This window comes from Bos taurus, chromosome 9 (assembly GCF_002263795.3).
Source record: "Bos taurus isolate L1 Dominette 01449 registration number 42190680 breed Hereford chromosome 9, ARS-UCD2.0, whole genome shotgun sequence".
NCBI classification, from domain to species: Eukaryota; Metazoa; Chordata; class Mammalia; order Artiodactyla; family Bovidae; genus Bos; species Bos taurus.
Genome location: NC_037336.1, coordinates 41,481,110 through 41,489,642, shown reverse-complemented (window position 1 = coordinate 41,489,642; position 8,533 = coordinate 41,481,110). Strand labels below are relative to the sequence as shown.

The window sequence follows — 8,533 nt, the reverse complement described above, 5'->3', positions numbered from 1 at the left end:
AGAGGTTTTAGAGCTGGAAGGGATTTTAGAGACCTCTTTAATGAGGATGTTGAGGACAACAAAGGAAAAATAAATTACCTAAAACCACACAGCTAATGAGACCGGAAGCGGGGACAGGGGTCTTCTGACTCCTAAGATGGCTGTCCACCAGGCCCCCTTCACGGTGCTGTTCCTTGGCTTTCGTGGCGACAGAATCGGGTAAAGGTAAGGCTCAAACGACTCGCAAATGCGTTTGGGTGAAATGACATGTTAATTCACAATAAGAGCTAAATAATTGGTGTTTAATACTTTACTGGGGAGAGTTTGATGGGAGGTCCCTGAGCTCTATGGTGGAGCACTTCTCAACCACCAGGGTGGGGAGGCATCATCTTGTTACTGACAGGGTTCTTGGCCTTCGCTAGTCAATAGGAGTTGTTAAGAGGCCAGACAGGAAATTGAGGCAAGGCTTTACTGGGGCTGCTGCTGCAGTGGAGGGGAGTGAAGTCAAGTAACACATTACCTTCCTTGCTTCCTGACAGGGTCGGGGAGGGGATGCACTGGTACCTTTTGGGGTAAGGTAGCGGTGTGTCCAGGGATCAGGCCCGAGGTATAACTTAGGTGGTTTGCCTACTATTTGGTGTGGTGTGTGCATGGGGTATGCTCAGTATGCTGCTTTTGCTCCCAGCTTTTCAAAGTGGCAGTTGGGTTCTTGGTCTTTGTGAGTCTTGTGTCCATAATTTGCCCCAGATGTACACGCACGGCTGTTGTTAGTCCCATATAGTTTGTTGCTTGAGGAAACGTTTGTCCAGGTGCAAGTCCTAGGTCAAAGGGCCCTGGGTCCCAGCCTGTCTCAATCTGTTTGTGATCAATCTAAGGCCATCTCAACCTTGGTGTTTCTGGAAGGCATAGGTGAGAGGAAGCTGAGACCTGTGATGTCTCTAAAAAGATCTAGATACCAGCCTTGGAAGCACCATTGCTGTTGGATTAAACTTATGCTCACCCATGAAGTCACAGAAACTCCTATGTTTTCCAACTCTTCCTGCCCCTCCCATAGCACTCCTGAGGCTACTTCTTCTTCTTCTTCTTTTTAATTATTTATTTGGCTGCACTGAGTCTTAGCTGTGGCATGTGGGATCTTCAATCTTTGTTGTGGCTGACATGTAGGATTTTTTAGTTGTGGCAAGTGAACTCTTCCTGGCAGTATGTGGGATCTAGTTCCCTGATTAGGGATCAATCCAGGTCCCCTGAGTTGGGAATGCAGAGTCCCAGCCAGTGGACCACCAGGGAAGTCCCCTGAGGCTGCCTCTTAAATGAGGAATCCAGTAGATGAGAATAGTACAAGCCCTCCCTATACACTACAGGACCCTAAATTAAGAATTTCACTGTCTTTCATTTAATAAATTACTGCATGTAAGGTCCTAGGACACTTCCTAATCCAGAGTAAACATTCAGTAATTGTTGATTATTATTATTGTTGACATTATAACATATTATTTGAAAAATAATACTCAATATCCAAGGTGTCAATTATTTTTGTTATCCTGAGTTGTTTTTTTTTTTTTTTTTTTAGCAACTGAGATTGAGTTTTAAAGCAAAGGTTCCTAAAGGGCAGGACCAAGGTTGATAAAATAGAGCAGTACTATTTACAGATTCCTTAGGGGGAGACTTCTGCTTCCAGACATTACAGACTTATATTGGGTTGGCAAAAAGATTCATTCATGTTTTTCCATAACATCTTATAGAAAAACCTGAACAGTTTGTGTGGCCAACCCAATAGCAGACCAGTCCTCCATGTGAGAACAAGAAAAAACCTAGATTAAAAAAAAAAAACAAACTCAGAATTATCTGTTTGGAAGCACTGGAAAGCAACTAAGACAAGGTCAAAGGTGTAGAGAAAAATGAAACACAAAGCAGTGAGTAGCTTAATATACAGCTGATTTCTCCATAAAGTATTTGCAATTTTGAATAAGTACAGAGATGCTGAGCAGGGTTGTTGGCAATTTCAAAGGCCTAAGGAAACAAAAATTGGGATTTAAGTCTTTCCAAAAGGAGGTGTTCTAGTAAATGCCCCACTCTTTCAGCTAGAAACCTGGAAGGTCTATACCCTGGTAGTAAAGCTAGCCTGAAAACAGACTAGTACTCACAGAGACTGAAATTCAGATCTGAATAAATTCAATCAGATTTGATTAAGGATATATTCCCCCAGCTATCTGCTTTCCAGAAACAAGTAGATCCTCTTTGGAGGAAGCTAACACCATCCAGAGCCTCAAGTTATCATTACAATTTTTCATGCACAGTATATACATTTAAAAAACAGTCATGCCAGAAGATAGAACCAAATAACTGAAAACTAAGAAAAAAGATATAATTCAAACATATAAAATTGATGCTTTTGAACTGTGGTGTTGGAGAAGACTCTTGAGAGTCCCTTGGACTGCAAGGAGATCCAACCAGTCCATTCTGAAGGAGATCAGCCCTGGGATTTCTTTGGAAGGAATGATGCTAAAGCTGAAATTCCAGTCCTTTGGCCACCTCATGCGAAGAGTTGACTCATTGGAAAAGACTCTGATGCTGGGAGGGATTGGGGGCAAGAGGAGAAGGGGACGACAGAGGATGAGATGGCTGGATGACATCACTGACTCAATGTATGTGAGTCTCAGTGAACTCCGGGAGTTGGTGATGGACGGGGAGGCCTGGCGTGCTGCGATTCATGGGGTCACAAAGAGTCGGACATGACTGAGCGAGTAATCTGATCTGATGTTGAATCTCTTTTAAAAATAATCAAATAAAAATTCTAGGACTGAAATTAAAAACTCAATGGAAGAATTTAAAAGCAGATTACACACAACTGAAGATGATTCATAAATTTGAATATAAGCCAGAAGAAAATATGCAGATGTCACTATAATAACAAGATAAAACATTTATAAAAAGAGCCTACGATATATATGAAAGCCAGTGTAAACTTTGTGTAATTAGAGTCTGGAAGAAAAAGAGAGAGACAATGTAGCATAAATGATTTGAAGAGAAAATAAGGATTTAAAAACTGACCCAAAAAACATGAAGTCATAGATTCTGAAAGTGCTACAAGCCTTAAGCAGGCAAGTACAAAGAAAGTAATCACCGGGCACGTTATAGTAAAATAGTGAAAACAACCAAAGAAGAAACTATAGAAGCGGCCTATGTTAAAAAACAAAATAAACAACAACAACAAAGCTATACTTTGCTTAGAGTAACACTTGGGGGTGTTCAGCTGCTCAGTCATATCCAACTCTTTGCGGCCCCATGGACTGCAGTATGCCAGGCCTCCCTGTCCTTTACCATCTCCAGGAGCTTGCTCAAACTCATGTCTGTTGAGTCGGTGATCCCATCCAACCATCTCATCCTCTGTCATCCCCTTCTCCTCCCACCTTTCATCTTTCCCAGCATCAGGGTCTTTTCTAATGAGTCAGTTCTTTGCATCAGGTGGCCAAAGTATTAGAGTTTCAGCTTCACCATCAGTCCTTCCAATGAATATTCAGGCTTGATTTCCTTTACGATTGACTGGTTGGATCTCCTTGCAGTCCAAGGGACTCTCAAGAAAGAGTCTTCCCCAACACCACAGTTCAAAAGCATCAGTTCTTTGGCACTCACCCTTCTTTATGGTCCAACTCTCACATCTATACATGACTACTGGAAAAACTGTAGCTTTGACTATATGGACCTTTTTTGGCAAAATGATGTCTCTTCTTTTTAATACGCTGTCTAGGTTTGTCATAGCTTTTCTTCCAAGGAGCAAGCGTCTTTTAATTTCATGACTGCCATGATTTTTGAGCCCAAGAAAATAAAGACACAATAAGGAAATTTTCTAAAGAAAATATAGAGACATAATTTTCAACCAAAACTTTGAAAGTCAAAATAATAAAATGACATCTTTAAAAAGTTAAAAGAAAATAACTGCTAACCCAGAATTCTATGTCCAGATATTATTCAAAAGTGAAATAAATCATTTCCAGCCAAACAAAAAACTGAGATGATTTATAGCTAGCTAACAGACACCAACAAAGGTCCGTCTAGTCAAGGCTATGGTTTTTCCAGTGGTCATGTATGGATGTGAGAGTTGGACTGTGAAGAAAGCTGAGCGCCAAAGAATTGATGCTTTTTAACTGTGGTGTTGGAGAAGACTCTTGAGAGTCCCTTGGACTGCAAGGAGATCCAACCAGTCCATTCTGAAGGAGATCAGCCCTGGGATTTCTTTGGAAGGAATGATGCTAAAGCTGAAACTCTAGTACTTTGGCCACCTCATGCGAAGAGTTGACTCATTGGAAAAGACTCTGATGCTGGGAGGGATTGGGGGCAAGAGGAGAAGGGGATGACAGAGGATGAGATGGCTGGATGGCATCACTGACTCAATGGACGTGAGTCTGACTGAACTCCAGGAGATGGTGATGGACAGGGAGGCCTGGAGTGCTGCGATTCATGGGGTCGCAAAGAGTCGGATGCAACTGAGTGACTGAACTGAACAGACACCAGGGCTTCCCTGGTAGCTCAGATGGTAAAGCGTCTGCCTGAAATGCGGGAGACCTGGGTTCAATCCCCGGGTCAGGAAGATCCCCTGGAGAAGGAAATGGCAGTACTCTTGCCTGGAAAATTCCATGGATGGAGGAGCCTGGTAGGCTACAGTTTATGGGATCGCAAAGAGTCGGACACGGCTGAGCAACTTCACGGAACAGACACCAAAGAAAAAAAACTAAACAGTTTTTCAGGTAGAAAGAAAAGAATCCCAGAAGGAATCAAGAAGATGCAAAAAGGAATATTCCATTGTGTGTGTGTACACAGACACATATTTACCTATTCATCTGTCAATGGATATTTAGATTGCTTCCATGTCTTAGGGCCTTTCCTGGTAGCTCAGCTGGTAAAGATTATGCCTGCAGTTCAGGAGACCCGGTTCAATTCCTGAGTCGGGCAGATCCACTGGAGAAGGGATAAGCTATCCACTCCAGTATTCTTGGGTTTCCCTGGTGGCTCAACTGGTAAAGAATCTGCCAGCACTGTGGGAGACCTGGGTTTGATCCCTGGCTTAAGAAGATCCCCTGGAGAAGGGAACAGCTACCCACTCCAGTAGTCTGGCCTGGAGAGTTCCATGGACTGTATAGTCCATGGGGTGCCAAAGAGTGGGACATGACTGAGTGACTTTCACTTTCACTTTCCGTGTCTTCGCTGTTGCATATAGTGCTGTAATGAACATTGGGGTGCATGTATATTTTTGAATTAGAGGTTTTTTTTGGGTATATGCTCAGAAGTGGAATTGCTGGGTCATATGGTAACTCTATTGTTTTAAGAAACCTCCAAAACTGTTTTCTATAATGATCTCACCTATTTACATTCCCAGCAACAATGTAAGAAGGTTCCCTTTCTCCCCATCATCTTCAGCACTCATTATAATATTTGTAGACATTTTAATATGGTAAGTCCCCTATATATGAAAGCGTTCCATTCCCAGAGTGCATTCATTAGTCCAATTTGTTAGTTAAGTTAACCTAGGTACCCACATAGCACAGCTGGCTATGTAGTACTATACTGTAATAGGTTTATAATACTTTTTACACAAATACTACATAAAAATCAAACACAAAAAAATTAAGAAAACATTTCAATCTTACAGTACAGAACCTTGAAAAGTACAATAGTACAGTATAACAGCTGGCACTTCTTAGCAGCACCATCTACATCACTGCTGCTTTTATTCTTGCTTCCAGACATCCTGATATTGAAATAAAGATACTGTATTATATACAGTACTGTACAGCAAAGTACACAAAAGCACGACCACTTATAGAGGATGTAGGCATGTGACAATGTATGCCAGACATGTGGACTAACTTATGTGATTGGACATGTAAACACATGTTCTCATCTTTGACAGTTCACAACTTGAAGTTTTGTATGTAGAGGACTCACTGTAATGGCCATTCTGACTGTTGTGAGATGATATCTCATGGGGGTTTTGGTTTGCATTTCTCTGACTGAAATTAGTGATGTTGATCATCTTTTCATATGCCTGTTGACCATTTGTATGTTTTCTTTGGAGAAATGTCCGTATAGATCTGCCCATTTTTTTGTTTATTTAGATCTTCCCTGATGGCTCAGATGATAAAGAATCTGCCTGCAATGAAGAAGACCTGGGTTCGATCACTGGGTGGGGAAGATCCCCTGGAGAAGGGAATGGCAACACACTCCAGTATTCTTGCCTGGAGAATTCCATGGACAGGGGATCAAAGAGTCAGACACAACTGAGTGACTAATGCACACACACACATTTTTTGATTGGGTTATTTGTTTTTTTGATATTGAGCTTTTTGAACTGTTTATATATTTTGGCCTCCAGTGCTTTGACACCTGATGCAAAAGCATACTTATTGGAAAAGACCATGATTCTGGGAAAGATTGAAGGCAGAAGGAAAAAGGGGCATCAGAGAGTGAGATGGTTGGGTGGCATCACTGACTCAATGGACATGAATCTGAGCAAACTCCAGGAGATGGTGAAGGACAGAAAGCCTGGCATGCTTGGGGTCCATGGGGTCACAAAGAGTGAGACACAACTTAGCAACTGAACAGTATATTTTGGAAATTAATCCTTTGTCAGTTGCATTGTTTGCAAATATTTTCTTCCATTGCATAGATTGTCTTTTTGTTTTGTTTATGGTCTCCTTTGCTGTACAAAAGCTTTTAAGTTTAATTAGGAACCATTTGTTTGTATTTGTTTCCATTACTCTAGGAGATGGATCCAAAAAAATATTACTCTGATTTATGACAGAGTGTCCTGTCTGTTTTCCTCGAGGAGTTTTATAGTATCCAGTCTTACATTTAGGTGTTTAATCCATTTTGAGTTTATTTTTGCATATAGTGTTAGAGAACGTTCTAATTTCATTCTTTTACATATAGCTGTCCAGTTTTCACAGCACCACTAAGTGATACACTTCTAAATAATCTTTGGATAAAAAAGAGAAAGTATTTTAGCCAAGTTACCCTGTTTATTTAACTTACATGCAGAGTACATCATGAGAAACGCTGGGCTGGAAGAAACACAAGCTGGAATCAAGATTGCCAGGAGAAATATCAATAACCTCAGATATGCAGATGACACCACCCTTATGGCAGAAAGTGAAGAGGAACTAAAAAACCTCTTGATGAAAGTGAAAGTGGAGAGTGAAAAAGTTGGCTTAAAGCTCAACATTCAGAAAACAAAGATCATGGCATCTGGTCCCACAACTTCATGGGAAATAGATGGGGAAACAGTGGAAACAGTGTCAGACTTTATTTTTCTGGGCTCCAAAATCTGGATGCAGATGGTGATTGCAGCCATGAAATTAAAAGATGCTTACTCCTTGGAAGGGAGGTTATGACCAACCTAGATAGCATATTCAAAAGCAGAGCCATTACTTTGCCAACAAAGGTTCGTCTAGTCAAGGCTATGGTTTTTCCTGTGGTCATGTATGGATGTGAGAGTTGGACTGTGAAGAAGGCTGAGCACCAGAGAATTGATGCTTTTGAACTGTGGTGTTGGAGAAGACTCTTGAGAGTCCCTTGGACTGCAAGGAGATCCAACCAGTCCACTCTAAAGGAGATCAGCCCTGGGATTTCTTTGGAAGGAATGATGCTAAAGCTGAAACTCCAGTCCTTTGGCCACCTCATGCGAAGAGTTGACTCATTGGAAAAGACTCTGATGCTGGGAGGGATTGGGGGCAGGAGGAGAAGGGGACGACAGAGGATGAGATGGCTGGATGGCATCACTGACTCGATGGATGTGAGTCTGAGTGAACTCCGGGAGTTGGTGATGGACAGAGAGGCCTGGCGTACTTCGATTCATGGCGTCGCAAAGAGTCGGACATGACTGAGCATCTGATCTGATCTGATAGTATAATATGTATTATATGTAATCAAAGCATGTATATAATCAAACCATAAGGGATTCCATTGAAGCTGTGCTTGGGGGTTGGGGTGGCAATTTCTAATATGAAAAGCATACATTAAAGAAAGAAGAAAGGATGAAAATCAGTTACATAGGAATCTATCTCAAAAAATTAGGGAGGAAAAGCTGAGCAAACTGAATCTGAGAATGTAGAAGAACATAATAAAGATAAAGGCAAAATATTAATGAAGTAGTAAATGAATGTACAGTGAGAGAACCAACAAAGCCAAAAGCTAGTTCTACAAAAAGATCAGTGATATTGATAAACCTCTGGCAAGAATAATTAAGAAAAAAGAGAATAAACAATGTACTAGTATGAGGGATTAAAAGCAACACTCAGTACAGATCATACAGATGTATAAAAGAGAATCTCAAGACGTGATAAATGTTTCTGCCAATAAATTCGAAAATATAAAATGGATAAATTCCTTGAAAGATACTTCACTAAAGCTGAAACAACGGAAAACAGAAATCTGCGTTCAGTTCAGTTCAGTCGCTCAGTCGTGTCCAACTCTTTGCAACCCCGTGGACTGCAGCACGCCAGGCCTCCCTGTCCATCACCAACTCCTGGAGTTTACTCACACTCATGTCCATTGAGTT

At 41.2% G+C, this 8,533-nt stretch overlaps 1 non-coding gene across 1 annotated transcript; it reads left to right on the top strand.

The window, feature by feature from the left end:
- Nucleotides 1-4,495: 4,495 nt before the first annotated feature.
- On the top strand, nucleotides 4,496-4,568 carry TRNAF-GAA (transfer RNA phenylalanine (anticodon GAA)). Its single transcript has one exon. It is a non-coding gene; the product is annotated as a tRNA-Phe (tRNA).
- Nucleotides 4,569-8,533: the final 3,965 nt, after the last annotated feature.